Below are 15,077 nucleotides of genomic sequence, written 5' to 3' on the forward strand. Positions count from 1 at the left end.
GGTTCGCTGTCACACATAGGGGAACAGTCGGCACATATCGAGCCACTCCAAGAAAAATACATCACATTGAAAAAAGGCCTGAAAAAATAAAAAATTAAAAACAATTAAAATCAGAGAACCACCCTATTTTAGAGAAATGAAATGAAGCTCATGTTTTCATTTAGCCCCTGGGGCTGTACTGTCCGCAGACGCCAAATCCATTGAGTCTCCAATTGTGCTAGCCGCTGACTAATAAAGCCGCCACGAATATCCACGTCTAACTTGTCAGTACAGTACAGACAGTACAGACAGTACAGCCCCAGGGGCTAAATGAAAACATGAGCTTCATTTCATTTCTCTAAAATAGGGTGGTTCTCTGATTTTAATTGTTTTTAATTTTTTATTTTTTCAGGCCTTTTTTCAATGTGATGCATTTTTCTTGGAGTGGCTCGATATGTGCCGACTGTTCCCCTATGTGTGACAGCGAACCAGAATTGATGTCTTTGAACTGCAAGACCAAGAAAATGAGACTGTTCTTGCTGAATAATTGTTATTGTATGTTTTCCATAGTACACCATATAGGATCGATACTTCTGGCCTTGTGCTGTTGTATATGCTTAATTATGGGCATTGTATGTTACTATTCATATGGTGTTATGGAGCTTTTTGAGTATTATTTTTTATACATTGTTTTTATGTCAGGATAATGTATATGTATTTCAGATTGACTCTTTTTGTGTATTGCTTCCCCTCCTGTGAGGTGTGAGCACTACATTATGATATGACGTCTTTATGGTAACATGGACCGTCAGTGCTTCATTTGTTATTCGTTGTCCCCTATGGGGTTACATGCCGGCTTATATAAGGAGCCTCTTATTGTAATGAGATTTACTAATATAATCTGATTAAAAGTGTATACCACTCCTTGTATTCTATCTAGTATATTTATTGTCTTTCCCCACCTGGTTGTGTGGTCTACGCATGCGTCGCCAGTCCTGGATTTCCATGTCTCTCGGGCGCGTCTCTATGGTTATGGGGACGCTGGTTTTCTTACCCGGCGTCCTCTGTGGCCATGACGCATCCGTGAGGCGGGACTTCCGCCCGGCCGGCTTCGGATGCGTCATCATGTCTGCCCAATCAGCTGGGGATTGAGGCCTTTTAACGGCACCCCCTTTCCCTTTCCGGTCACGCCCCCTGACGAAGGTACACACCGAAATGCGCATCGGGCGCATTACCACCACAGCGACTAATCTTTAGGTAATGATTTTATGCTGGCTTATTGGTAACAGTGCTGTTTGTTTCTATCTTGCACCACTTTATAATAATCCCTATGTATGCGGCCTTATCCATGGCACTTCGGTGCCGTATGTGCTGCACTTTGATTGTCCGAATCCTCATATGGGCATGTAGTGACAGATGCCTGGTCCGTTTCTTGATCGTACTGACTTGCTGGAGCACTAATTAGACATCTGCTGTAATCCTACAGTGGATAAATTACCTGATGGTTTCATCTCCACTATTATATATATATGGATATGTCTCATATGTGTTCCACCATGTATCATGTCGGTCTGTGTAACGGACATGGGCATATGGTTTAAATCTCTTCATGTTTGATCCTCCTGCCCATGGTGTAACTAGTAATCTATGTTATAGGTGTATTTATGCTGCACTTGGATTGTCTGAATCCTTCTCATGGGCATATAGTGATGTGGGGTGATATGTGCCTCTGTCCGTCTTTCTTGGTCACACTGACCTGTTGGAGCATTAGTCTGATATCTTTTCAGTGGTAAAATTATGTAATAGTTCCATTTCCACTGTTATATTTATATAAGGATTTTTTCTATGGGTGCTCCATCATGTGTTGTGTCGATCTGTGTGGCGAACATAGGCACATGTCATAATATTTCCCTCGGTTGATCTTTTCTGCCCATGAGGCAATGGATAATTCATGATATAGGTGTGGTTGTGCTTATTTATGCACTGTTTTGCCAGCTACTATATGTACAATTGTATATATATATACATTTCTACCTCGTAACTGTGGTGATGTAATCCGCTTTTTTGCCTCAACCCTCCCACCTTTTTGCAATAATCAATAATAAAAATACTTTTTGAACCAATTGATCGCCTCTTTTCCTTGTTTGTTCAGTGCTACACTGTGTAAGATTGTCAGTTCTAGAAGAAGCACCCATTTTCTAATAATTGCCCAACAGTTGTTGCCTTCTCACCAAGCTGCTTGCCTATTGTCCTGTAGTCCATCCCAGCCTTGTGCAGGTCTACAATTTTGTCCCTGGTGTCGTTAGCTCTTTTGTCTTGGTCATGGTGGAGAGGTTGGAGTGTGATTGAGTGTGAGGACAGGTGTCTTTTACACAGGTAACAAGGTCAATCAGCTGCAATTAATGTAGGTAATGAGTGCAGAGTAGGAGCTTCTTTCAGAAAAAATAACTGGTTTGTGAGAGCAAAATACTTGCTGGTTGGTCGGTGATCAAATACTTATCTTATGCAATAAAATGCAAATTAATTATGTAAATATCACATAATGGGATTTTCTGGATTTTTTTTCTGTCACAGTTCAAGTTACCTACAATAAAAATTACAGATCTCTCCATTCTGTGTAGTTAGAAAACTGCAAAATCATCAGATGAATATGCCGTAAAATAACTCCGATCCTCCTTGGAGGGTCATCATGTAAGAATCCTGTTAGACACTGAAGTGATGGTGGTCTATCTTAATCACCAAGGAGAGATTCGGTCCAGTGCGTTGATGGAAGTGACTGGCCAGACATTTGGGATGGCAGAGAAACATCTTTCCTTGACAACCCTACATATGAGGAACAGAGAACTGCAATATGGACTATTTAAGGCCACAAATGGCTGAAGGAGGGAGAATGGGTCTTCTTAAGCCAATCCATTTTCGATCAGATTGTGGACATGTGGGGCCTAAACGAGATAGATCTTTTTACGAATAGGCAAAACAGAAAGGTAAAGAGGTTTTTATTGGTGCTGCCAGAGTTTCCGGACGTGTTCTCCCAGCGACCGGTTCAGCATCTTCAAGCAGCCAGCTTACATTTAACGGCTTGGAACTTGAGAGGTCGCTATTAAAAGATAGAGGGTTGTCTAATATAAATTCTAACCTGCTCCAGATTAAGACATCAGTCACCAGGAACATCTATGGTAGAACCAGGGAAAAAACCATAGCTACTTCAGGAGCAAAGCTGGAGGATGGAGTATCAGTTAATTCTATTTTAGAACTCCTTCAAAAAGCCTTAGAACAGGTCTCTCTAGTAGCACCCTCAAGGTTCAGATATTGGCTTTATGGGCTCTTTATAACTGTAATTTTGCAGGTCACCATTGGGTTTCCTGTTTTATTAAATACTACTCTAGATGAAGACCTATTCCTAGGACAGGTCTACCTCCATGCGAGAGAATTTGGATCACAGTGAATGACACTCGGTCACGCTCGCAGCACAGTTTGAGTTGTGTCATTCACATATCGCATCTGATGCTATACTCAAGTGTGACCCCAACCTAAGTCTGGATCTAGCATCTCTCCCTAAAGTAGCTTCCAGATTTCATAAGACTCTGGGGGAAATTCTTCCATTTCTCTATGCTAGTCCCAAAAATCACAGAGGAACTGAGTATTCATCGGTCATGTAGTCCTGGAGGAAAGATAAATCATTACATTTTTCCTGTCAGGGGCTTAGGACATCTAAATGTACATTATCCAGATGGATTAAGGACGGGAGGCCATCAGCTTAGTTTATTCTAGAAGTGGCCAGGCTATTCCAGAAGAGTGAAAGGCTCAATCCACAAAAGCTGTGGCAACCTGCAGGGCAGAGAGGTTGGACGTGTCCATCGAACAGATTTGTAAGGTAACGACATGGTCCTCTTCCCCTACTTCTTATCAGTTGGATTTATCCTCCTCTGATCTCACCTTTGGGAGAATGTCTCTGCAGGCTGTGGTCTCTCCCTGAATTCTTGTTCTCTGTAATGCTTTCTGTGGTGCTGTCATGGGTGAGTAGAAAAGAGAATTACTTACTGCTAATGTGATTCTTCGGAACCCCTGACAGCACCCTTATATTCCCTGGAAATCACTCCCATTTTAAAACCACACCCCATGTGGATGTCATACCCAATTTGTTAGCCACAGCCATCACAAACTTTCCTCAACCACAATATACACGTAAAGGCCGCTTTACACACAACGATATCGCTAGCGATCTCGTTAGCGACGTTACACGCGCAGATCGTTGCTACGATTTGCCGAGATCGCTCATAGGTCGTTTAGTAGCGGTCACACATACACATCTCACAAACGACGCTACATCATTCAGCGATATATTGTTTGACCAAGGCGGTCGTGTGGACACCGTCACACAGCAATCCTCCTAACGATTCCGGCAACAACAGAGGCGTATAATTGTCCATAGCATACACCCTGCCGTAACTCCAATCAGAGCGGAGGAGGTGTGGAGCATTGCTCGTAACGTCACGCCCGCGTCGCTGATGACTGACGCACTAACGATGTTGTTCGTCGTTGGCAGGGTGTCAAACGTAGCAATATGTCTGCTGCGTTCTAAACGATGAACAATATTTTGAAAATGAACGACGTGTCAACGATCAACGATTTTTGCTACTTTTGCGATCGTTCGGAGTCGCTCGTAGGTGTCACATGCAACGACGTCGCTAACGACGACGGAAGTACGTCACGAAAACCATGACCCCGACGACATATCGTCAGATAAATTGTAGCGTGTAACGTGGCCTTAACAGTAAGTAAAAGTAAAGACGCTTTCCCCCCTCTTCCCTTCCGGCACATTCACTTTCTCATTGACTCCTGTCGAGCATCAGTTGTTCCAGTCACTGTCAGTCACTTCTTAGCCTAACGTATTGTATTAAAGGGTTTTCTACAATTTGTTAAAATTAGTACTAAAGGCACCCTGCTGAAATTGGGAAGGACGACCTTCTGTCCATCTGTCACTTCAGCTGTCAGCTGCTCCTAATCTCTGGCCTCAGCAGCCACAGCCAAATACATGCAAGTAGTAACCACTGAGTCCAAGGGATGTCTGAAGCAGTCAGGACATCATCACATACAGTTAAGAAGCTTCTCCTACTCCTGGACAACCCCTTTCAATATCGCTAACATGTGTACCTCCTGGACGGGCACTGCTCCAAGTGCTGCGGTCCATCAGCGTTCACAAGACGGCACAATGTTGCAAGATTGCGGTGTGCACTAGAGCAGTGTTGAGAAGCTGCGAATAGCACCGTGGGTGAATCTTATTTTGCTATTATGGGACAATCATTTCCAAATCTATTTAAAATCTTTAAAAAAAGAATGTAGGTTATGTGATGAAGAATAGCCCTCTTAGAGAGGCAATACTGGGACCAAAAAGGCACTTAGTGTCTGAGGAGACGCCCGTTACAAGGAGGTTTTTACAAACATCGCCAACTGTAATGGTGGTGTTAGAATCTGTGGAGCCTACAGATACTGGCACTCTGCCTGCTAACTTCTCTGATGTCTGTGATCAGCGCCGGCAGACTCGGGTATCGACCCACAGACTTATAGTTCATAGGCAGCCAGCAAGAGTTAATCTCTTCTGTGCTGCTTGGCTGGCTGGACTTTTCCATTAATGCCAGCTACAGCTTCTCTATACTGATGTGCTGCGGTGTTGTTATGCAGACTAATTGTGGGTTGTAGTACTTTATTGCTGTGAGAAATTGTGGTGTTAACCCTTGTTGTCCTTCTGTTGCGGCCTTACTGCTCTTGCTTTTTCTCCTTACTTATTGTTCCTGTCAGTTTGCAGTGTGTATGAGTTTTGGATTCCCCCTGTCTGTCTTTATCTGTATTTCCATTATACTCCTGCCCCTTCCTTCCTGGGAGTGTGGCGGGAACAGTTTAGTTCTGGGCAGGAGAATAGTAAGGAATGGGACTCCGGCATCTCCACCATCAGGTATAATCCGGAGGTCAGGGATTTCCTAGGGTCCCCCAGCGTGAGGGACAGTATAGCAGCCCCCTGTCCCTCACTATCCTATAGTCACATTGTGACAGTGCCGCCAAAGAGGCACATACTGGTTGACAAGGCACCACCAAGAGCCAATGAGGCTTTCAGAGTGATGGTGGTCAGTCAACACTCCTGTCCTTTTTCATGACTTCCAACTCACTGCATACCAGTCCTCTCTGACTTGTTTTCTGCCTCCTGACACACTGCATGCCAACCCTCACTGACCCTTTTTCTTGCTTTCTGAACAACTGCATACTAGTCCTCTCTGACCCGTTTTCTACCTCCTGACTCACTGCGTGTTGACCCTTAATGACCCTTTTTCTTGCCTTCTGACCCACTGCATGCCGACCCTTTTTCTTGCCTGTTGACCCACTTCATGCTGACCCTCACTGATCTTTTTTCTTGCATTCTGACTCACTGCATGTGTAACGCCCTTATTGGCATCACCGCACTGTCCTGCCCCCCTCTGCCGGCGGGAAATCCGGCACACTCACCCTACCAGTTGCTCAGTAGTGGCTGCTCTGAATCCATTCCTTACCGCCATCTCCCAGGACCTGTGCACGCTGCACAGGCCTCCTGGGAGTTCTCTTAGGGCGCGGGCACCTTTTGTTAAAGGGCTAGTACACCCTAACACGAAAGTGCCTCAGCCTATGGCTGAGAAGCATCAGGTATTTAAGGCACCCTCCCCTTCAGGGCGGTGCCTGGGCAACGTGGTCTATTCCTAGAGATCCTAGAGATGCGTTGCTAGTTGTGCAGGCCCCTTAAGTGCCGCTGTGTTACTTACACTTGTCTGTTTCATAGTCCTGGCTGCTGCTGCATAGCACCCTATTGGCCAAGTCTGCTATATACCGGCCGCTGCTGCATCGTACCCTGTTGGCCAAGCCTGCTATACCGGATGCTGCTGTACCATATCGGCCGAGCCTGTCTCATCAGTGACTGTCGTGTCGGCACCCCCAGGGCCAGCTGTCGCAGCACAGTCTCCCTGAGTGGCACATGGTTTCTACCTGCAGCACATCACCCTCACCATCAGGTGAAAACCTGTTGTGAGCCATAGTCATGCCCCTCAGGTATTGTGTGTTCTTTGTCCCAGTGGGTCCACTCCCCGCTTGCACCTGTGAACGTTACAGCATGCCAGCCATCACTGACTTTTTCTTACCTTACAACCCACTGCATGTTGGCCCTCACTGACCCTTTTTCTTCTCTCCTGACCCACTGCGTGCTAGCCCTCAATAACTTTTTCTTACTTTCCAACCCACTGCATGCTAGCCCTCACTGACCCTTTTTCTTCCCTCCCGACCCACTATGTGCTAGCCCTCACTGACCCTTTTTCTTCCCTCCTGACCCACTGTGTGCTAGCCCTCACTGACCCTTTTTCTTCCCTCCTGACGCACTGTGTGCTAGCCCTCACTGACCCTTTTTCTTCCCTCCTGACGCACTGTGTGCTAGCCCATCCTGACCCTTTTCAGTGCTCCCCCAATCAGGAGGCACTAAAAAGGGTTCATCAACATGTGGTGGATCAGGAAGCAATACCAAGAGTTCAATTTTTTTAATAAGAACCAACAAAGGCAAGAACCATTGGGTGGTGGGTCCGGGGGTCACTTGGTAAAAGGGGGTGGGGGCTGTACTTAGAAGGTGTAAGAACATATGATAGTCACCGCCCGATGTGTGGCTGGAGAGGGAGGCACGTTACGGGAGGTGAGGACAGTAGCTACAATACTAGGGGCCGTTGTGTGACCAGAAACCCTAGTAATACACCAGACAGCGAGGTATGAGATGTTTCTGGGGCCGGGGGCTTCTCTGCTGGTGCTCACCTTGTTTCGGAGCCAATGCCCATGTCCTACCTCAGAGCCCGTCACTTGGTGGAAAGAACGATCCCTCCTCCCGCCCCATTAAAGTACTTTCTATTTTTGCTCTTTTCATTATTTCCTCCCCTTCCTCTAAGAGCAGTAACTGTTGTATTTTCCCACTGACAAAGGCTTGTTTTTGTGGGACTAGTTGTACTTTTCAATGACGCATCCATTTTATCTTACAGTTGACAGATTAAGAAAACAATTACAAGTAAAGTGAAATTGTGGGAAAAAAACGCAAATAAACAATAGTTTTTTAGGTTCTGTTTTCTCTGTGTTCATTCTGCAGTAAAAATGACCTGGAAAATCTGCGTCTCCAGATCAGTGCGACTACAACTATGCCAGACTTTCATATATGTATATTTTGTTTATTACAGGGAACCTGACTGGTCCCCCTTACCCTCCAACCAACAGCCTCTGTATACACCCATATCCAGTCCACCGCCATTAACTTGAGAATGACGGCAGCTATAGGCATAGAAGTGGTGTCTAGGTATAGTAAAGTAGCCATGCGCTATGCAATGAAACCACCTATAGCGCCACCTGGTGGAAAACAAAGGAGTTAGTATTTTTATCTCGAAAACGGAGCGAGATAGAAAAAAAAAGTGAATTACAAAGTTGTAGGTCATCATCAATTCAATACGAATCGACACCTTGCATACAGAAATGCTATGATATGAAACCCATGACCCCCCAAAACAGTGAATGCTGGTCACGCATATGGCGCTCATTAGTGTCCCCCGTCAGCTGCAATGCACATCTGGCCTCTGCACAGCATACTGTATCTGGCTGCAATGCACATCTGGCCTCTGCACAGCATACTGTATCTTGCTGTAATGCACTTCTGGCCTCTGCACAGCATACTGTATCTTGCTGCAATGCACATCTGGCCTCTGCACAGCATACTGTATCTTGCTGCAGTGCACATCTGGCCTCTGCACAGCATACTGTATCTGGCTGCAATGCACATCTGGACTCTACATAGCAAACTGTATATGGCTGCAATGCACATCTGGCCTCTGCACAGCATACTGTATCTGGCTGCAATGCACATCTGGACTCTACATAGCAAACTGTATATGGCTGCAATGCACATCTGGCCTCTGCACAGCATACTGTATATGGCTGCAACGCACATCTGGCCTCTGCACAGTATACTGTATCTGGCTGCAATGCACATCTGGCCTCTGCACAGCATACTGTATCTTGCTGCAATGCACATCTGGACTCTGCACAGCATACTGTATATGGCTGCAATGCACATCTGGCCTCTGCACAGCATACTGTATTTTGCTGCAATGCACATCTGGCCTCTGCACAGCATACTGTATCTTGTGCAATGCACATCTGGCCTCTGCACAGCATACTGTATCTTGCTGCAATGCACATCTGGCCTCTGCACAGCATACTATATACTGCTGCAATGCACATCTGCACTCTGCACAGCATACTGTATCTTGCTGCAATGCACATCTGGCCTCTGCACAGCATACTGTATCCTGCTGCAATGCACATCTGGCCTCTGCACAGCATACTGTAACTTGCTGCAATGCACATCTGGCCTCTGCACAGCATACTGTATCTGGCTGCAATGCACATCTGGCCTCTGCACAGCATACTGTATCTGGCTGCAATGCACATCTGGCCTCTGCACAGCATACTGTATCTGGCTGCAATGCACATCTGGCCTCTGCACAGCATACTGTATCCTGCTGCAATGCACATCTGGGCTCTGCACAGCATACTGTATCCTGCTGCAATGCACATCTGGCCTCTGCACAGCATACTGTATATTGCTGCAATGCACATCTGGGCTCTGCACAGCATACTGTATCTTGCTGCAATGCACATCCGGCCTCTGCACAGCATACTGTATCTTGCTGCAATGCACATCTGGGCTCTGCACAGCATACTGTATCGTGCTGCAATGCACATCTGGCCTCTGCACAGCATACTGTATATTGCTGCAATGCACATCTGGGCTCTGCACAGCATACTGTATCTTGCTGCAATGCACATCCGGCCTCTGCACAGCATACTGTATCTTGCTGCAATGCACATCCGGCCTCTGCACAGCATACTGTATCTTGCTGCAATGCACATCTGGGCTCTGCACAGCATACTGTATCCTGCTGCAATGCACATCTGGCCTCTGCACAGCATACTGTATATTGCTGCAATGCACATCTGGCCTCTGCACAGCATACTGTATCTGGCTGCAATGCACATCTGGCCTCTGCACAGCATACTGTATATTGCTGCAATGCACATCTGGGCTCTGCACAGCATACTGTATCTGGCTGCAGTGCACATCCGGCCTCTGCACAGCATACTGTATCCTGCTGCAATGCACATCTGGCCTCTGCACAGCATACTGTATCTGGCTGCAATGCACATCCGGCCTCTGCACAGCATACTGTATCTTGCTGCAATGCTCATCCGGCCTCTGCACAGCATACTGTATCTTGCTGCAATGCACATCTGGGCTCTGCACAGCATACTGTATCCTGCTGCAATGCACATCTGGCCTCTGCACAGCATACTGTATATTGCTGCAATGCACATCTGGGCTCTGCACAGCATACTGTATCTTGCTGCAATGCACATCCGGCCTCTGCACAGCATACTGTATCTTGCTGCAATGCACATCCGGCCTCTGCACAGCATACTGTATCTTGCTGCAATGCACATCTGGGCTCTGCACAGCATACTGTATCCTGCTGCAATGCACATCTGGCCTCTGCACAGCATACTGTATATTGCTGCAATGCACATCTGGCCTCTGCACAGCATACTGTATCTGGCTGCAATGCACATCTGGCCTCTGCACAGCATACTGTATCTGGCTGCAATGCACATCCGGCCTCTGCACAGCATACTGTATCCTGCTGCAATGCACATCTGGCCTCTGCACAGCATACTGTATATTGCTGCAATGCACATCTGGGCTCTGCACAGCATACTGTATCTGGCTGCACTGCACATCTGGCCTCTGCACAGCATACTGTATCTTGCTGCAATGCACATCCGGCCTCTGCACAGCATACTGTATCTGGCTGCAATGCACATCCGGCCTCTGCACAGCATACTGTATCTGGCTGCAATGCACATCTGGCCTCTGCACAGCATACTGTATCTTGCTGCAATGCACATCTGGCCTCTGCACAGCATACTGTATCTTGCTGCAATGCACATCCGGCCTCTGCACAGCATACTGTATCTGGCTGCAATGCACATCTGGCCTCTGCACAGCATACTGTATCTTGCTGCACTGCACATCTGGCCTCTGCACAGCATACTGTATCTGGCTGCAATGCACATCTGGCCTCTGCACAGCATACTGTATCTTGCTGCAATGCACATCTGGCCTCTGCACAGCATACTGTATCTGGCTGCAATGCACATCTGGACTCTGCACAGCATACTGTATCTGGCTGCAATGCACATCTGGCCTCTGCACAGCATACTGTATCTGGCTGCACTGCACATCTGCACTCTGCACAGCATACTGTATCTTGCTGCAATGCACATCTGGCCTCTGCACAGCATACTGTATCTGGCTGCAATGCACATCTGGCCTCTGCACAGCATACTGTATCTTGCTGCAATGCACATCTGGCCTCTGCACAGCATACTGTATCTTGCTGCAATGCACATCTGGACTCTGCACAGCATACTGTATCTGGCTGCAATGCACATCTGGCCTCTGCACAGCATACTGTATCTGGCTGTAATGCACATCTGGCCTCTGCACAGCATACTGTATCTGGCTGCAATGCACATCTGGCCTCTGCACAGCATACTGTATCTGGCTGCAATGCACATCTGGCCTCTGCACAGCATACTGTATCTTGCTGCACTGCACATCTGGCCTCTGCACAGCATACTGTATCTTGCTGCAATGCACATCTGGCCTCTGCACAGCATACTGTATCTGGCTGCAATGCACATCTGGCCTCTGCACAGCATACTGTATCTTGCTGCAATGCACATCTGGCCTCTGCACAGCATACTGTATCTGGCTGCAATGCACATCTGGTCTCTGCACAGCATACTGTATCTTGCTGCAATGCACATCTGGACTCTGCACAGCATACTGTATCTTGCTGCACTGCACATCTGGCCTCTGCACAGCATACTGTATCTTGCTGCACTGCACATATGGCCTCTGCACAGCATACTGTATCCTGCTGCAATGGACATCTGGCCTCTGCACAGCATACTGTATCCTGCTGCAATGGACATCTGGGCTCTGCACAGCATACTGTATCCTGCTGCAATGGACATCTGGCCTCTGCACAGCATACTGTATCCTGCTGCAATGGACATCTGGCCTCTGCACAGCATACTGTATCCTGCTGCAATGGACATCTGGGCTCTGCACAGCATACTGTATCCTGCTGCAATGGACATCTGGCCTCTGCACAGCATACTGTATCTTGCTGCAATGCACATCCGGCCTCTGCACAGCATACTGTATCTGGCTGCAATGCACATCTGGCCTCTGCACAGCATACTGTATCTGGCTGCAATGCACATCTGGCCTCTGCACAGCATACTGTATCTTGCTGCAATGCACATCTGGCCTCTGCACAGCATACTGTATCTTGCTGCAATGCACATCTGGCCTCTGCACAGCATACTGTATCTTGCTGCAATGCACATCTGGCCTCTGCACAGCATACTGTATCTGGCTGCAATGCACATCTGGCCTCTGCACAGCATACTGTATCTGGCTGCAATGCACATCTGGCCTCTGCACAGCATACTGTATCTGGCTGCAATGCACATCTGGCCTCTGCACAGCATACTGTATCTGGCTGCAATGCACATCTGGCCTCTGCACAGCATACTGTATCTGGCTGCAATGCACATCTGGACTCTGCACAGCATACTGTATCTTGCTGCAATGCACATCTGGGCTCTGCACAGCATACTGTATCTGGCTGCAATGCACATCTGGCCTCTGCACAGCATACTGTATCTTGCTGCAATGCACATCTGGGCTCTGCACAGCATACTGTATCTGGCTGCAATGCACATCTGGCCTCTGCACAGCATACTGTTTCTTGCTGCAATGCACATCTGGGCTCTGCACAGCATACTGTATCTTGCTGCAATGCACATCTGGCCTCTGCACAGCATACTGTATCTGGCTGCAATGCACATCTGGGCTCTGCACAGCATACTGTATCTGGCTGCAATGCACATCTGGCCTCTGCACAGCATACTGTATCTTGCTGCAATGCACATCTGGCCTCTGCACAGCATACTGTATCTGGCTGCAATGCACATCTGGGCTCTGCACAGCATACTGTATCTTGCTGCAATGCACATCTGGCCTCTGCACAGCATACTGTATCTGGCTGCAATGCACATCTGGCCTCTGCACAGCATACTGTATCTTGCTGCAATGCACATCTGGCCTCTGCACAGCATACTGTATCTGGCTGCAATGCACATCTGGCCTCTGCACAGCATACTGTATCTGGCTGCAATGCACATCTGGTCTCTGCACAGCATACTGTATCTTGCTGCAATGCACATCTGGCCTCTGCACAGCATACTGTATCTGGCTGCAATGCACATCTGGGCTCTGCACAGCATACTGTATCTTGCTGCAATGCACATCTGGCCTCTGCACAGCATACTGTATCCTGCTGCCATGCACATCTTGCCTCTGCACAGCATACTGTATCTGGCTGCAATGCACATCTGGCCTCTGCACAGCATACTGTATCTTGCTGCAATGCACATCCGGCCTCTGCACAGCATACTGTATCTGGCTGCAATGCACATCTGGCCTCTGCACAGCATACTGTATCTGGCTGCAATGCACATCTGGCCTCTGCACAGCATACTGTGTCTGCTGCAATGCACATCTGGCCTCTGCACAGCATACTGTATCTGGCTGCAATGCACATCTGGCCTCTGCACAGCATACTGTATCTGGCTGTAATGCACATCTGGCCTCTGCACAGCATACTGTATCTTGCTGCAATGCACATCTGGCCTCTGCACAGCATACTGTATCCTGCTGCAATGCACATCTGGCCTCTGCACAGCATACTGTATCTTGCTGCAATGCACATCCGGCCTCTGCACAGCATACTGTATCTGGCTGCAATGCACATCTGGCCTCTGCACAGCATACTGTATCTGGCTGCAATGCACATCTGGCCTCTGCACAGCATACTGTGTCTGCTGCAATGCACATCTGGCCTCTGCACAGCATACTGTATCTGGCTGCAATGCACATCTGGCCTCTGCACAGCATACTGTATCTGGCTGCAATGCACATCTGGCCTCTGCACAGCATACTGTATCTGGCTGCAATGCACATCTGGCCTCTGCACAGCATACTGTATCTTGCTGCACTGCACATATGGCCTCTGCACAGCATACTGTATCCTGCTGCAATGGACATCTGGCCTCTGCACAGCATACTGTATCCTGCTGCAATGGACATCTGGGCTCTGCACAGCATACTGTATCCTGCTGCAATGGACATCTGGCCTCTGCACAGCATACTGTATCCTGCTGCAATGGACATCTGGCCTCTGCACAGCATACTGTATCCTGCTGCAATGGACATCTGGGCTCTGCACAGCATACTGTATCCTGCTGCAATGGACATCTGGCCTCTGCACAGCATACTGTATCTTGCTGCAATGCACATCCGGCCTCTGCACAGCATACTGTATCTGGCTGCAATGCACATCTGGCCTCTGCACAGCATACTGTATCTGGCTGCAATGCACATCTGGCCTCTGCACAGCATACTGTATCTTGCTGCAATGCACATCTGGCCTCTGCACAGCATACTGTATCTTGCTGCAATGCACATCTGGCCTCTGCACAGCATACTGTATCTTGCTGCAATGCACATCTGGCCTCTGCACAGCATACTGTATCTGGCTGCAATGCACATCTGGCCTCTGCACAGCATACTGTATCTGGCTGCAATGCACATCTGGCCTCTGCACAGCATACTGTATCTGGCTGCAATGCACATCTGGCCTCTGCACAGCATACTGTATCTGGCTGCAATGCACATCTGGCCTCTGCACAGCATACTGTATCTGGCTGCAATGCACATCTGGACTCTGCACAGCATACTGTATCTTGCTGCAATGCACATCTGGGCTCTGCACAGCATACTGTATCTGGCTGCAATGCACATCTGGCCTCTGCACAGCATACTGTATCTTGCTGCAATGCACATCTGGGCTCTGCACAGCATACTG

At 47.9% G+C, this 15,077-nt stretch overlaps 1 pseudogene; it reads left to right on the forward strand.

Moving 5' to 3' along the window:
* LOC142264639 (uncharacterized) overlaps nucleotides 1-15,077 on the forward strand; it is a 238,957-nt pseudogene that overhangs the window by 15,554 nt on the left and 208,326 nt on the right.

This window comes from Anomaloglossus baeobatrachus, chromosome 1 (assembly GCF_048569485.1).
Source record: "Anomaloglossus baeobatrachus isolate aAnoBae1 chromosome 1, aAnoBae1.hap1, whole genome shotgun sequence".
Classification (NCBI taxonomy): Eukaryota; Metazoa; Chordata; class Amphibia; order Anura; family Aromobatidae; genus Anomaloglossus; species Anomaloglossus baeobatrachus.